Below are 17,230 nucleotides of genomic sequence, written 5' to 3' on the forward strand. Positions count from 1 at the left end.
TCTAGAATGATCCTGATCTTTGCAACATCAAAATCATAACCTAGATTACACTCAGGACATTCCAAAACTTTGACCGAAATAACATACTTATTTCTTGTATTAATAATGATAGTGATATTAAGCCCATACACAGAGAGAATAATTTAGCTATATATTACTTGTTTACACAAAATGCAGACTTGAACTCAGTTTCGGACAAGGTCAAGTCCAATGGTACATTGCAATAGCACGTAATGAAATTAAAAAAATGAAAAGTAACAAACAAATGATTAAATTAAATATACATAACAATACCCATAAAGATAGAATGAAACAGAAGTGTAAGAAATAGAAATCAAACCCCTTATAAACCAAACCAATTTGATACGACCCCTATACCCTCCCCCCGCATGATTAACTTACCATCCCATTTCAAACAAAATTTTAAAAGCGTCCCTATCACCAAATTACAATGTAACCATATCAAGTCAAAGTCATGTATTAGGTGAGAAAAGAGTAGCTGAACTGACACATTCGCAGATACACACACATATACTCTTATCCAATCACATGAACACTGAGGAAGAGAGCAGGATTTAAGTTTTAGTTGTGGAAGATCAAAGACACAAGATAAACAAATAAACTCACATCAAACACACACATATTGGCCATACTTTTAAGAGAGATCTAGGTGGCCCTGAAAAGCGCCTTTGGATTGCTACTAGACACATAGTTAACACATGTAACACTGCTTCACTAATCTCTACACAAGCTTTTCTGTGCTACAGATCTATAGACTGATACTCTCGTGGGACATCCTTGCCTTTCAATATATACTCTTCTCTTACATACAGTAGTGTCTGTGAACTTTGTGATAGCATGCGATGACTTCTTATACATGATGTAGCCTGTATTAAATATGATGCTGGAGAAGACAATGTTAAATTTTCCTTGTCGTGGAAGCGCCATTTTTGTAAAAACAATGTATAGCGACAAGAGTAAAATGGTTCAATCAATACACTAATTTTAAATTCCAGTTGTCGCTATAGGATAAGTTTTCCTGCCATAAGGTCGTGCCTGCTAAATGACGCCCGTAATGCCAATTGCATTGACGCAACATTGCCAAATTTTGCAACTTCGCAAAGTTAACGTGCAGATTACACAAAATAATCTTTTACAGCACATAACGAAAACGATCTCTTATAAACATGTTAATGTTATATTAGTTTAGATATATCATCCATGCAATATTAGTGTTACGGTCTCCAAAATAGTGACAAAAATCGTGCAAACAAGATTGAATTTAATCAAATACATGCAGTAAGCTTGTGCAAATATTTTAATGAAGTCTAAGAAAGAATTCTTGGGTAGTGCTCTCAGTGTAGTCCATAGTACGCGTTTAAACTATCAGTACAACTTAACTGTTCACTTCTGAAAATAAATTGAAAGGAACTTCAATCATTGTCCAATTCTATTTGTACGGATACGGTAAATGATTATATCTGGTGAGCTCTTACACAAATTTGAATTATTTTCACACACACAAAGGCAAACAAAATCTGAATAAATCCTTGTCTTCTCGAATATATGACCTAAATATTGATTATTATCTGTAAAGGAAAATGTGCTCGTCTAAAACAGCTCATGCAAACTTCTTGTAAGAGAAATATCATACAATATTACATCGTCCTTCCTTTCAAGTCGACCTACATTAATGTACATCATTCTTTTGAAAGCTGAACTCTCTCTCTCTCTCTCTCTCTCTCTCTCTCTCTCTCTCTCTCTCTCTCTATATATATATATATATATATATATATATATATATATATATATATATATATATATATATATATTGATATAGACATTGTTACGATTTTATGATCTTAAACTAAGTAACAGACAATGTCAACAACCAGCGACACAAAATTCAACAAATAATGCATTTCCCTATGAATGCGAAGTCGAACTTGACAAAGCACTTGCACTATTTCGAATTAAATCCCAAATAGTCTTGAACATTCTATCCCGAGTCCAAAAGTAAAGTGTATTCCGAATGATTTCCAGTTGTGTTCCAATGAATTCCAACTTTTAATTTGCTGATATACTAATAGTCTGGAATAATGTAGATGTGATAAGAGTCTTGATGTATAACAATGACATAATCCAAAATGGCTTTGTATGAATTCTCAATAATTTGAAAGTAGTGATTTAGCCCTAATATATTGTTGAGCACTTTGTAATTCCAGTGAAACATTAAATCCTCCTTTATTGAATCTAAACACAACTCAAGTTAAAGTTAGAAATAAAGAATTTCTTTCTACGTCGCTTTTATATAAAAGCCTAAGACACAATAAGATAGTCAGGATGAGGGTATTCTTAGTGGAAATTTCCATAAGACTGTATACAACATTAGTGTCAGAAACAAGGCTGTATCTAGAACTCAAATCTGAGTAAATATGTTTCCATAAATGTGATAACTATCTCTGTATATAATCTACAATCTTATACAAATATAAGCTTTGTGATAAGCTGTTTCCGAAAGAAATGATTTAGTCATTAGTCATGTAGACCCGAAGACCTGCCCTCCATTATGGACACATGTCAATCTCACAATCAAAATTAAATAGACATAACATAAAATCATAATAAACGTCAGCACAAAAAAATTAAATATACGACCAATATATTACAATAACATGTAATGGAATAAAAAAATACTTCAAAACTAACAGACAAGCAATTAATTTAAATATACATAACACTATATGAAAACGATGTCATTCTGAGGTCCAATATCTCCACCACAGCAGCTAATATGAAAATACGTGTTATCGCTAAATAATATTAAAATTGTTACAACATTAAGTAGTTAAAAGGAAGAAATGATCTTATTGTGCATTCCTGAAAATTCTTTCCGCTTAGTTGAGCATCTGCACCTTAGAGACACGCTTTTGCAGATAATTTACCTAGAGTGAAATGAGATACTTATCTTGATGAACAACAGAAATGTAACAACTGCACTTGAACAAAATATTGCAGAAGTTTTCAGATTCGTGTCATGTCATCCGGGGTATTTACTAACGTTTTAATTGCTTTTTTGTGTGGGATTGGGTATGATGTATTCCATGCAAAAGGAAGTTGTAAAGATAACCTTTTGCTATCGACATACCAAAGGTTCGCACTTAATAGGACAATGTGTCTTTACAACACAGGAAAGCCCAACAAGGAATGATTTTTAAAGTTGCAGTTTCTAATATAAGTGCCAATGGAAAAGAGTCATCGACAGTTGAATTTCAATCACTAAGGTACAGATCGACAAGGATGGAAGGAATTACTAATGATTCTTGTTTGTAAAGAAATTTAAAGCTTTAAATGCTACTTACATCTTTCCTATGTATGCTGACGGACTAAATACTGACTCTGTCAACAATAAAATGATTGAGAAAGTGAAGCAACGTGATTTCATTTGCGTGCTTCTGTTTGTTGAAAGTTGTTATTAAATAGACAAGACTTGGATGGTCCGGACAAGCTATGCCAACCCCCATCCTGTACCCCAATATTAATTTTTAGAAAGAAACATATAATCTTGGAGAAAGCCTTGACCAGAGATCAAAGGCCAAGGTAATTGAGACTAAGTCAATGCAAATGATCTCAATACAATAACATTAATTCTACTTCACACAATTAGTCCACACTTTGTGGATACCTTGCAATTAGGTCAGGAGGAAGTCTTTCAATTATGGTTTCAAAGGTCAATGCCATTTTAACTGTATCTGAAAGATTTAGAATGGTTTTCAATGAAATATTAGTTCGACAATACATTGGACACCATATTATCACCATTTTCACTCATCAAAAACCGGATATCATAAAAAGTCTTCTACTCAAACCGCAAATACCGATATTATCAGCCATCAAGGAAAAGTAGATATAAGACTATTTTCCTGATGTATATTGTGGCAACCATATTGGAAGTCAGATTGACATCATTTTCATTTACAACTAACCAGAAATCGAAAGAGGTCTTTCAGTGAAACACTATGCAGTGTGTGTGCTTAAGTTTTGGCCTTCATTGTACATTGCAAATAAGATGCAGATAAAGGTTTTTGAGTTCAGAATATTATAGACACAATTTGATGGAAAATGTCCAATTAGAAATTACTGGCATCAAATGAATTCTAAAACATTCTATTATTTTTGTATAAATGGAGGCTTTCTATACAAGTTTTGATTCATGTTTCATTCCTGCTGTGAGATCAGTCTGTAGAATCATTTTAATTGTGCATAGATCTAATTTGAGAGGAATCAGTCATTTAAATATTCATTGGAATTACTCAAGTGCTCATTCACTACATGGATTATCCACATTCCTAAATTGGATTAATTAGGACTCATTCAAAGACACTCTGGATCGCATCACCGTGGCACATAAGGAAGTTCAGAACTATTGAAAGTCATTTGGAACTTTCAATAAATTTGTGAAATTCAGGATTATTTGGGATTTAAGTCACAATACTGTATGTGTCTCGTAAATTTATACTTTTTAAGAAAATTACTTCTGATTTTACTCATATTGTTGATTTCATTTTGGTTCTGTTACTTATTTTAAGATCTTGAGTCGTAATTTCGGGGAAGTAGCAATGACAGATTCTGAAGATGGTCTCTGTAATAACCATACCATTATCACCAACTAGACAACATAGGACGCTTTGAGGTGAAACCCTATGTCAATATGACTTTTTGTTCAGCAGGATTAGCGATAATAAGATTTTCAAGATGGCTAACGTGACGGCCATATCCTCAGTCTCTCATTACATAGGCCAAGCTATACCGAATCAGATGTCGGTAGTGATAACCCCATCATCAGGTGTCCATCCATTCAGAAGGCGTATGGATAACAAGACCTTCAAGATGACTGCTATTATAGCCGTATTGGATGCCCGAGAGGGGCACACTAACGGAAAGACTGACGCCAACATTATCTAGCTCTTAATAATAATAATGATAATAATAATGTTTATTTACCAAAGATAACACATTTGGTTGTGAAAGACCATTGTGTGTATCATGTGGTTCTCATGAAAAAGTTCTTAAAGGAAGGTGCTGAAACAGTAAAAAAAACCTTTCGAATAGGACGGTTTTCGACCACGGAAATTACCGTTCGTTATTAGTTGTTAATCTGAGATTATGCTCAGCATTTGATGATATTAGCTTAGTTCGGTGGGAGTTATAATCTGGAGAAAGATTGTTTACAGGCTTTTATGTCAGGATTCCTTTAAAATAAATAATACGTTTTTGTACAAGTAGCCATTATATACGTAAAACCTATAAACAAAACATTCGAGGGAGTCATAATTATTCGGGAGACCCTTTTTCATAGTTTTTCAGTTCTGGATAGATTTTAACTGGGTGTGTTTCCACATATGATACAGTCTAGCAAAGTTAGTAGATATCCCGAAAATAAAATTTCAAGTAACTGGGGAGGTAGAAATTTCGACTAATGTTAATAGAGTTATATTTTGATGAACGTAGCACATGCATGATTGATATGTGTATTTCAGCTGAGATGTTGATCAATGTAGATACCAAGACTATTTTATTTTAAATTCTAGACACATGGAATCTATATTGAGGAAGAAATAATCCATGTTAGTGAATAGACGCTGCCTTGTTCCTATTTTGCATACATTTCATTTCAGAGGCAACGGAAGAAAAAGACGTGGGCCTAATATAGACCCCTGATGAGCACCACTTAACATATGACTCAAAGTAAATTTGTTGGTGAAAACAAGTTGGGTTCTTGTAGTGAGATACAAAAGAAATGAGTTTGAAGAAAACGTATTGGCAGGTGGCTTTTTAATGATCACAAATCGAATGTTTTTCAAAATCAATAAGGATTACGTCAGTAAGTTCCCCTGATTCGATCGCTAGTAGCCATTGATCTCTAACTTTGGTCAATGTAATTTGACATCAATATTTCTGTCGAAAAACTGGTTATGAGTTATGGAAGAGTTGATACTTTTTATGATATCCATATGATGCTGACACGTTTTTTCATGCTGACATGTTTTTTCAATAATTTTTAAAGTGCAGATATAACAGATATTGGTCGAGAGTTTGATGTTTTAATCTTTCCATTTCCCTTATGAATTGCCAATACGTTTGCTAACTTCAATGACTCTGAAAATTTCCAGGAAGTGATACTACAGACAAGTACTTCTTTCAATTACTGAAATATTGATAACGCCGAAATTTTCAGAGTTTTGACGTGAATTCCATCTACACCCGCTGATTTGTTAGTGCCTTTTTTATTGGTAATACCAATATTATCAGATATTTTAATTAGGGGAGTTTTCAAATTAACATAATAACATGATCGGGTACCTTTTTACATAAAAGTTTGTCTATGATAGGGTCTAAAACATTAGACCTGTCAAGTGTTTTCGAAACATTAATAAAAGAAGTTTATTTTGTATGCAATATCGTGATCATCAGCAATATTAGCGACATTAGCAATAATTTCATGCTCGATAACTACTTGAGATATATGACAGAGCGGGATGCCTATCTATGTAGGTTACACCAGTTATATAGCCTGTAAGATACCAGAACCCCCTGTGTTGTTGTATAGCCTGTAGGATACCAGAATCCCCTGTGTTGTTGTGTAGCCTGTAAGATACCAGAACTCCCTATGTTGTTGTATAGCCTGTAGGATACCAGAACCCCCTGTGTTGTTGTATAGCCTGTATGATACCAGAATCCCCTGTGTTGTTGTATAACCTGTAAGATACCAGACCCCCCTGTGTTGTTGTATAGCCTGTAGGATACCAGAATCCCCTGTGTTGTTGTATAGCTTGTAGGATACCAGAATCCCCTGTGTTGTTGTATAGCCTGTAGGATACCAGAATCCCCTGTGTTGTTGTATAGCCTGTAAGATACCAGAATCCCCTGTGTTGTTGTATAGCCTGTAGGATACCAATATCCCCTGTGTTGTTGGATGGTAAAACTTTATAATGGCCATTTTGCCTCTATGGTGGGGCAATAAGCCCCCTCCAGGTTATTTTGCCCCACAATGCATTCGACATCTGTAAAAGTCTGTAAAACTATAGGGATACTATTGAACTGTAAAATCGAATATTATTCCTATATGGACATTTTATATACGCAAATATGCTAAAACTACATACTGTTGCATCATTCAAATTAGCATAACAATGTGGATAAGCAAGCAGCTACAACAATGCTCAAATCTAAATAACCCCTACTTTCCATAAATAATGAAGAAAAAGACAAAGCCCAAAAGTAGTGAATGTTCCTGCTAAATTCTTTATTACTCATACTTAGTACAGAAAAAATGCATATTGAGGGTGGTGCCACATGATTCATGGCACCATCTGGAACATTTCTTGCACTGCGACCAGGAATCTTCTATTAAGGGATCATCACTTCCTCCATACTCAAATTCGCAGTTTCCACAAATGTTGTCTTTATTATATGTTGTGTCTGCTGACAAGGCAAGATCATGTTTAGCAACTGACTTTAGACCCGAAGCCTTTTTTCCCTTTTCATGGTCCTCTATGCAAGTTGTCTTCATAGTCGTAGATGGTTTTCTACCTATCTTTTTTTCTTGCCTACATGTCTGCTTCTTTTTCGTCTGCATTTCTTTCTGTTTTGAAACTTTGGTTTCATTCCGTTTACTCCCACTTGCCTGTATAGTCCTATAACATTTGCCTTTTGTATTTGTTATCGTCTTTCTTTGCTTTTCAATAAGCATCTATTTATATGGTGATGATGTTAAGTTCATGGCTGATTCTGCCTTTATTTTTCTTGTGCGCTGACTGTATATTCTGGCTTTGGCGAAAGTTTAAGTAATATGTTTATAAATGCTGAATCGTCTGCACGTTTGCATTCGTTATCAGATACCCCCAAGGTAACACATTCCGTTCTTCCAGTAATAATAGATTCGTCAAACATTTTCCGATTGCCTGTCTCCTCGACGGTGATGTCAGAGTGATGTGTTTGTGATTATCAGGTGACTGAGTATAAATTGTTTCGTCTGTCTCTGGATTACCCGACCCATCCACAGTGGCAGAAATTCAATCTTTTGCTTGGTTCAGTCGTTGTTTTTGCATTATCAGAAATGATCATAACCTTACTAATCCTTCGTGGATTTCACAAAAGAAGTGAAATGTTCCAGCCATTGCAAGAAAATATGACTGACTGTCCACCCACTTGAGCTACACAAGCCTAGTGATCCGGCTGGTGCGCCATTCATCAGTGATGGAACCATTCGTTTACGTGGGTAGATAAAAGCTGGCGATGCAAAGGTACCGGTCACATTCATGGCACATATTACAGTGATAGTTTAACCACGTTAACCGCTTGTAACTTAACCAGCTGACCTAACACCTTTGAGCGCAATGATGTTTACTGGCTTGTGGGCAGTTGATCCATGTTCCATATTCTGAGACCATCATCAAGTGTTGCGTCAAGAGATTCCTTATATACTTGGTAAAAATTAACTACCTGTGGCCGGTTAAAACCCAAGGCTTTGCTGACACTGGTTGCCTCTGGAGCTCAGAAGGCTAGATTTGGATGTCTTTTCATAAAGCCTTTCAGCCAAACAATACCTGCTGCATTGCCTTGAAATTGATGTTTTTTAAAATCCAGATGAACCGCTAAGTTGTATGCCAAACGCCATACGTCAGTTGTGGTAAGTCCAAAAAATGCCTTTTCCATGGACTGGATGTGCTCAACTAGAAGTAACTCATAAGCAGGCTTGAAAACAGTAGTCTTACTTTCCAGTTTTGACACTCCAGATTAAGAAACCTTCAAATATATATGTCTACGCAAAGTTTTAGATGGAATTCCATAATTCCTGGCAGCAGCTTTCAGTGAAATTCCAGAATGAATTGCTTCAAGAGCAGCTTTTAGAACTAGTGTCCACAATTTCCTCGATCAGTTTTCCTTCTGTAAGTTCGCACCATCTGCATAAAAGCATAAAATAATTTTAGGCATATGAATGGTTAGTTAAAAAGTGTACAATACTTAAACAGCTATTGTGCAACACAATTTAACAATATGCGGAATTAACAACTCTTGCGAATCATGAAATATTATACATAATGCATCTCTATATTATGTTATTTAAAAACATACTTACCCTGTTTTCTTTAGGAAGTTTCAGTCAGAAATACTGCAAACAAATGGATTGAACATTTTTACAGGAAGATGCCCAAAAAGTAATATTCTAGCATAAAAACCCTGAGTGCGGCTGCATCCAACAATGGCCACCATTCATAAGGCCTGTGTAACCTGGGCAATCTTGCTGTATAAGGACCAGGCTATTTTCTAGCTCAGGGGCATCAGGATGGCTTGGAGGCGTTTTACCCCACGGAGGCGTTTTGCCCCCCTCTACCCTACTTCTTATTCATTGGTAGAACACATATAAAGAAATAGGCAAACAGTTTTATTTTCTTTTAAACAAGTATAATTGATTAAACTTCATGAATTAATCAATGAACTTTTCACATATATCTGACATTATCCAATCCAATGTTTCCTTTAATATACACGTTTCATTTCATAATGTTGAATTATTCCCCTTTGTAATTATTGTACATAGTTTTCTGACTGCGAACTTTCATAATATCAGATCCAGTCAGCCTGGAGGGATGAACGCTGTATCTACTTGTTTATCGTATTGGAAATATCACGGTAGGTTCAGGTAAATGCCGACATCAGATGCTTACCGATTTACCGGCCAACAATGGGCTAGTTATGTAATCTGTGGAGAGAGAGAGAGATATGTGTCATTGTTATGTTGCATTAGTCGGTACTTTTATGAGAGATTGAATATGTCTCATTCACACTCGTTTCTAAACTTGTATTTATTCGAACATTGAATTACCAAATCAGGTACTTTTGGCATTCAACTTTTTTTTCCTTTCCTGAAGCCTTTGAAACATTACTGATTGACGTATTATGGAGTACTTGCTTTTCACATTTACAACTTGTATAAAGCGGTATGCTTACAGCATATTGGAGGCCACGGAATGAAAAACAAATGTATCATTGTCACAACGATGTATACACATTATCATAGGAAACAAACGGATTCAGCAAAAGGTTACATGAAGAACCGCAGTTATGAATAGACAACAATACAATAAATAAATAGTAAGGAGATTATCTCCATATCATATGTATTAAATAACACCCTTATAAAACACACATTTAAAGTCATCTGTATTAAATAACACCCTTATAATACACACATTTACAGTCATCTGTATTAAATAACACCCTTATCATACGCACATTTAAAGTCATCTGTATTAAATAACACCCTTATAATACGCACATTTAAAGTCATCTGTATTAAATAACACTCTTATAATACACACATTTACAGTCATCTGTATTAAATAACACCCTTATAATACACACATTTACAGTCATCTGTATTAAATAACATCCTTATAATACAACATTTAAAGTCATCTGTATTAAATAAGACCCTTATAATACACACATTTAATATCATCTGTATTAAATAACACCCTTATAATACGCACATTTACAGTCATCTGTATTAAATAACACCCTTATAAAACACATATTTACACTCATCTGTATTAAATAACACCCTTATAATACGCACATTTAGTCATATGTATTAAATAACACCCTTATAAAACACACATTTACAGTCATCTGTATTAAATAACACCCTTATAATACGCACATTTACAGTCATCTGTATTAAATAACAATGTACAATTCTTATTTTACAGTCACACGTATTAAATAGCACGATAATAATTCACACTTGTACCGCTACACATATTAAATAACAAACTTATAGTTCACACTATTAGCCATATGTATTAAATAACATCCTTATAGTTCACACTTTTCACAGTTATGTGTATTAAATAACGCCCTTCTAATTCAGTTTACAATATATATATATATATATATATATATATATATATATATATATATATATATATATATATATATATATATATATATATATATATATGTGTGTGTGTGTGTGTGTGTGTGTGTGTGTGTGTGTGTGTGTTTTAATTTATATTTGATTTAATTCAATGGTTTGTAACTTTCAAAATCTTTTTATTTTTATTTCATTACATGCTAAGTAATGTAATTTTGTTTACTGAAATTTGATACTTTCCAGAAATTAGTTTGACCTGACTACTTAGTCGAAAACACCTATAAATATAACTTTGTAACTTTATGCTGACCTAGTTTCTGACGTTGATTGAGAATCAAGTAAACAAATTTTTTAAAATTATTTTTATTGTGAGATACATAGAGTGAGATCGAGGCTGTACTGGAATACGTGACCTTAGACATGTAAATAGCTTCTATCCTGTTCTGGAAGGTGATCACTTGACCCTCATACGGGTATCTATTTTGCATCTTACTTGACTGTATAAACTTTGTCTAAAGAGAAATTAGTCAGTTGGGCTTTCATACTGGAAAATGTTTGTTTGTGACCAGTTTTGAGTCGAACTAAAAAATTAAATCAAATTATGGAATTATTAATTCTTTTTCCTTGAAATATTTGCGTGCTCATACGGAATTCTTGGACAAAGGTGTTTCTTGAAATTTTATTCGAAAATTTAAACACCGGAATATTGTTTGTGAATCAACAAAGAACTGTAGACACATATGTACTATAAAGGCTACAGTATACGTCATCGCTTTTCATTTTGGAATCTTTGTCGGGACTCGAACTTGAATTCATTAGAACATTTCATCACTAGGACTTCTAAAATTTAATTCGTGGATTATTCCTGGATTATTTTTGGATTTGATTCTTAAAATCTTAAGTTCGTAACTTCTTCTTTTTTCATTATTGCATTGGGTTATTTTCTCCAAGGAAATAAATTATTTTGTTAAACTGTTTATATATTAAATAACATCCCCATAATTCACACTTTTAGAGTCATATTATATAACTCCTATTTTTCACACTTTTAAAGTCATGTGTACACACCTATTATTCACATTTTCAGAGTCCATACTAATAGTTGATTGCACCTATTTGTATTATACCCACTTAGTATCTGACTGTTCTATGTTGGACAAGAAAACTGACTGGCACTCGGATATTCTGTTGGACAAGCAAGCTTGACTGGCACACGGATATTCTGTCTTGGACAAGCAAGCTAGAATGGCACACGGATATTCTGTCTTGGACAAGCAAGCTTGAATGGCACACGTTATACGAGGAGCTCAGTGTAATGACATTTCTACATTTTGTTCCCAGTTCTTGAGTACAACAATATGTAACTACTGCAGTCAAAGGATATCATTGGCTGCTTTTATTAAATAGGCCCCATCCTCATCTTTATCTTATTTGGGAAAAAGAAGCCTTATGATCCAAACTGTTTATCCCAAAAGGATCTATTGTTGGTGATGAATACCTTTCGGATGCATTCAGTTTAAGTACACGATGCAGCAGAGTGCTATATGTACCGATGTTATCTAAACTGTGAACGAAAGTATAAGACGATTCGTTTAAAACGTTCAATGTATTTCAGATCGAAATTTCTTAAGCACCATGCAGGAGTGATGTCGCTTAAACAAAATGCATAACATATCCAGACTCGCCACACAAAAAAAGTGTTACAAGCTAACGTAAACTATGAATCGAAGGGAATGGAATTAGACATAAGGCCTTTTTAAAATGTTTCGTTTACATATTTCATTTTTTTGTTTTGATATAAGTTTCATGATTCAAAAGCTGAATTCCCAAAAATCATGCGTGTGACCTTGAATGCGTGTGTGTATAGACGTCTTACTCTGTGTTCATGTGAGAATGAATTTACCGTGGTTGTTGACAAACTACTGTTAGTTTTGTATTAAATGTTCATTAAAATGGTATTTAAATATTCCTGTATCTGAAAATAAAGACAATCAAAGGTAACTTAATTATAAATATTTGGATTGCAATATATTTCTTCATATAAATGACGGCCAATGCACATCTATTCATTCACTCATCCATCAAGCGATCTATAAATCCACAAAGACGTATGCATAGTTATATATTCAGACCGACAAAATAAAGACCTACGGGCGAGCAGACGGATAGTTGGATATGTGGAAAATTGATGAATTGATGGATGTAGGGACAAACATATGGATGGATGAATGTATTGGTTTCACAAACAGCCACATAAAATACATTGTAAAAAGCAAATCTCTCTTTCTACGTTCTACTTATCTACTTATTGAAATCCTTCATCAAAAGAACTTTATGTATGGAATAAAAAAGCTTATATATTATCCATCTCCTGGCTTTGTATATATATATATATATATATATATATATATATATATATATATATATATATATATATATATATATATATATATATATATATCTTTAGAGCACGTGCCATAAGTCTATCGAAGCATTGTGATATATATATCAAGTGATGAATAATTAATAGCCATTGGAACAAGTATCTGACCCTGATAAAATAAAATCGGTAAGTCACTGACCCTGGTAAAATAATTGGTAAAAGTCACTGACCCTGGTAAAATAATTGGTAAAAGTCACTGACCCTGGTAAAATAATTGGTAAAAGTCACTGACCCTGGTAAAATAATTGGTAAAAGTTTCTGACCCTGGTAAAATCAAAACTGGAACAAGTCTCTGACACTGGTTAAAATAATTATTGGTGTACGTCTCTGACAATAGTAAAATAACAATTGGTACAAGTCTCTGACTCTGGTAAAATCAAAACTGGAACAAGTCTCTGTCACTGGTAAAATCAAAACTGGAACAAGTCTCTGTCACTGGTTAAAATAATTATTGGTGTACGTCTCTGACACTAGTAAAATAACAATTGGTACAAGTCTCTGACTCTGGTAAAGTGACTGTTTTCACATGTCTCTGACCCTGAAAAAATAACTGGAATAAGTCTCTGGCCCTGAAAAAAATAATAGTTGGTACAAGTGTTTGACCCTGTTAAAATAATAAATATACAGGTCTGGTAAGGTAAAAATTGTTGCAAGTCTCCGACCTTCTTAAAATAAGAAGTTGTTGTTGTTGTTGAGTTATAGGGTTTAACGCGAAATAATGAGCCGTAGAGTCAAGTACCATGTAACATATCGTGATTGTATTATGTTACAACATGTTATTGGACCATTCTTTCAGAAACTGAACAACTTTTGCCATGCAGTCGATATATTACATTTTAGTTGTAGCAGTCTGAACATTATTCTTTTGATGCAGCATTGTCGGTTTGGCTGTGCATTGGTTTTCTAATTTGTTTTCTTTGCAATGCAACTGTGGCTTCAATCCATCGGATGATAAGAGAATTAATTTAACTCCCCACTTCTCAACCCCATTTAGTCCCTGTTCATGTGACTACGCTAGACGTTTACGGATAAATAAACATATAAGAACGAATGAACGGAAGGGTCATAGCCAGAATAAGTAGAATCTGGGTGAGTCTGTCATATAGTATCTGTTGGATTTGATTGGTCACAAAACAATTTGGAAAAAAAAATATTGTCTCTTTATTAGGTGTATATCCTCATTGTATCATCCGCGTGGATAATCTTCACACACACACACACACACACACACACACACACACATATAAGTGTGTGCGCGCGACGCAAAAGAATGCATGGAACTAGGGGTGCCTGATGAATATACTGTGTATAATGCATTCAATATGAACACGTATGGTTTCTTTTTAACAAGGGTGTAGACTGTTTTTGTCTGCGCATTCGATTTAGAGTTGTGGTGATTTTTATTTGTTTTTTAAACGATGAAACTATTGGATTCCTCTAAATATCAAAAATAGTTCAAACCAATTAAGGTACCGTACAATATGGGTAATCCCCACATCACAAGGTGCCACGATTGATTAACGTTTACATATTTATTACAGTCACTAGTATATTATTAGAAGTAGACCGCACCAAATTTCTGGTACTAACCCTACAGACGTTCTACAGAATATTTGATGGATTAGGACAAATAAATCTGTCTGTACCTAAGAACAGAACACAAATATGTCTTTACAATATATGACCTTACGGGCCTTTTAGAAAGCACGCAATTACCTCTTCCGGCCATAGACCAGAAGATCTTGTGCATAGCTTGTCATCAGTCGTTGTCTGTTAGCACATGGGTGTTACAGCCGCTTCCCCATAATGTTTGGGATAATTGCCACGTAACTCTGCAGATATTCATCTCAAGGTCTATTTGGGGCCTACCCAAAAATGGTGCCCCTCAGATCTCCAGTATGAACGCAACGACAACAGTACAACTATTAGGAAAACGGCATCTCTCATAGTTTTTGGTGTCAACGTCTCGTATACGTATACGATAAAAGAATTAGCATGAGATGGGGTCATCTGTAGTAGACAGTAACGGTTTTGTTATACTTTAAGGGCGCTGCATATTTCCCTCCTTCACCTAGTGTTGGAAATGATAGAGAGCAATCACCTTCTGTTGAATTAAGCCAATCGATCGTACGGTACTTACACTTGCTGTTAATTTGCCTTATACTCGTTTGATTTGGTTGCAAATATTACTTTGTCCTGAGTGGAGACATAAAAGGGACCATTTGGCACTCAACAAAGTTAGAAAAGAATTCATCGAGCTTGCTTCTGACGTGTTCCATTCATGTGGGGATCTAGACGTTATCCAGAAATGATATAATCTGATACCGCACTTTTCTTGCCTGGCAAAGTACACTTGTCACGTCTGTCTAACGACCTTCTACATAGAATACACCAGGTTTGAACTGTCTTTTTTGTTTGCGCCTTTCTTTTCACAAATAAGACCTTTCTTGCATCAGTTTAAGTGCATAGTTTCGTTAATGTTATGCATGTCTTAGTATGATGCCAATGTTGCCTCTCCCTGTCATGGCAGTGACAAGTCTGGATCCTTGGTGAGTGGGTGGGATTGGGTTTCGGGGGTTTAAAAACTCTAAACACACACACACACACACACACTTGTCACTTAACATTTTACCATCATTTTATTCTTACTCACGTTTTTGGGGTATTATGCACACTTTGAGTAAATATCACATAGACATTTGCATTGGTGAAGTTTAAATTAAAATTTCGTGAGTTCATCTCGTGTCTAAATTTTCCCAAATGTCCCCCAAAATTGGAGTCAGTAGCAGTCTTGATTCAAATGCTATTCGCGTAGACTGTGTACATGTGTTCTCAGGGTTCACATGCTGAATAATCATTTATTTCAATTTCATTCTAAGATACTTTTACATGTATACATTTTCTAAATAGGAAATACATGGCCAGTGTACGTTGACAAATGCGTTAAATGTATTAGGTTTGTTCTTTTTGTCTTGAATTGTGTTTGATATTAGGGTCAAATCAAATTTAGGATGAAATCACTTTATCAAATAAAATATTGTGTATGTCTGTGCAATAGTTCCTGATTTGGGTTGAAGTTTTCTGAGATAAGAAGATGCAAAGCCGCTGCAGCTCAGTAAGTAAAACGTCTGTACGTAATCCAAGTGTCGCGGGTTCGATACTTGCCCTGGCTACTCAGTGTGTAATTGGAAAATGCACTTAGCTCCAATTTCCTCGACGTGGTTTAGTCAATATGTTAAAATCAACAAAACAAAAATCTGAGACACGATAACGGCATCTAGAAGTCCTATTTCCTTTCACAAACCCGACTTTGTTTAGTTGTGCATTTGATACTTGTTGTCAGTTTATTTACATTATTTTGTCAGTTTTCTTTCATTGCCTGAGTGACACCAGTCAGCAGTAATGATTTTGGCCTGAAACTATCGTCAACGCCTTGACAACGGATTTCGCACTTCATGCTTGTATTAAAGTCCTGATTCCGTTATTTCAACGTTGTCTGAAACTGTTGAATCTGGCTCGGCACAATCTTTTAGCAATATTTTCATCGTCTGAAATCTTGCTTATTTTACATTTTCATCAGACATTTTAATTTAATTAAATTGTATTTACTGGAAAATTTGTATTTAAACTTCGGTGTAGTTCATTAGGTAGATAAGGCAACCAAAATCATTCAAAGTTTCTGGTTGGTAACCTTCCTTATTCAAAACGATATTCATGTAAGCTGCGAACATCTGTTTCCATCGTTCACAAGCTACATATTTGTTTATTTAAATTTTGTATCATATTATTTTTCATGTATATGTTCTAAAGTTTTGAAATATGAATGTCACGGCCAGTAATTTAAATAC

Source organism: Sinohyriopsis cumingii, chromosome 12 (assembly GCF_028554795.1).
Source record: "Sinohyriopsis cumingii isolate HCF-2022 chromosome 12, ASM2855479v2, whole genome shotgun sequence".
Taxonomy (NCBI): domain Eukaryota; kingdom Metazoa; phylum Mollusca; class Bivalvia; order Unionida; family Unionidae; genus Sinohyriopsis; species Sinohyriopsis cumingii.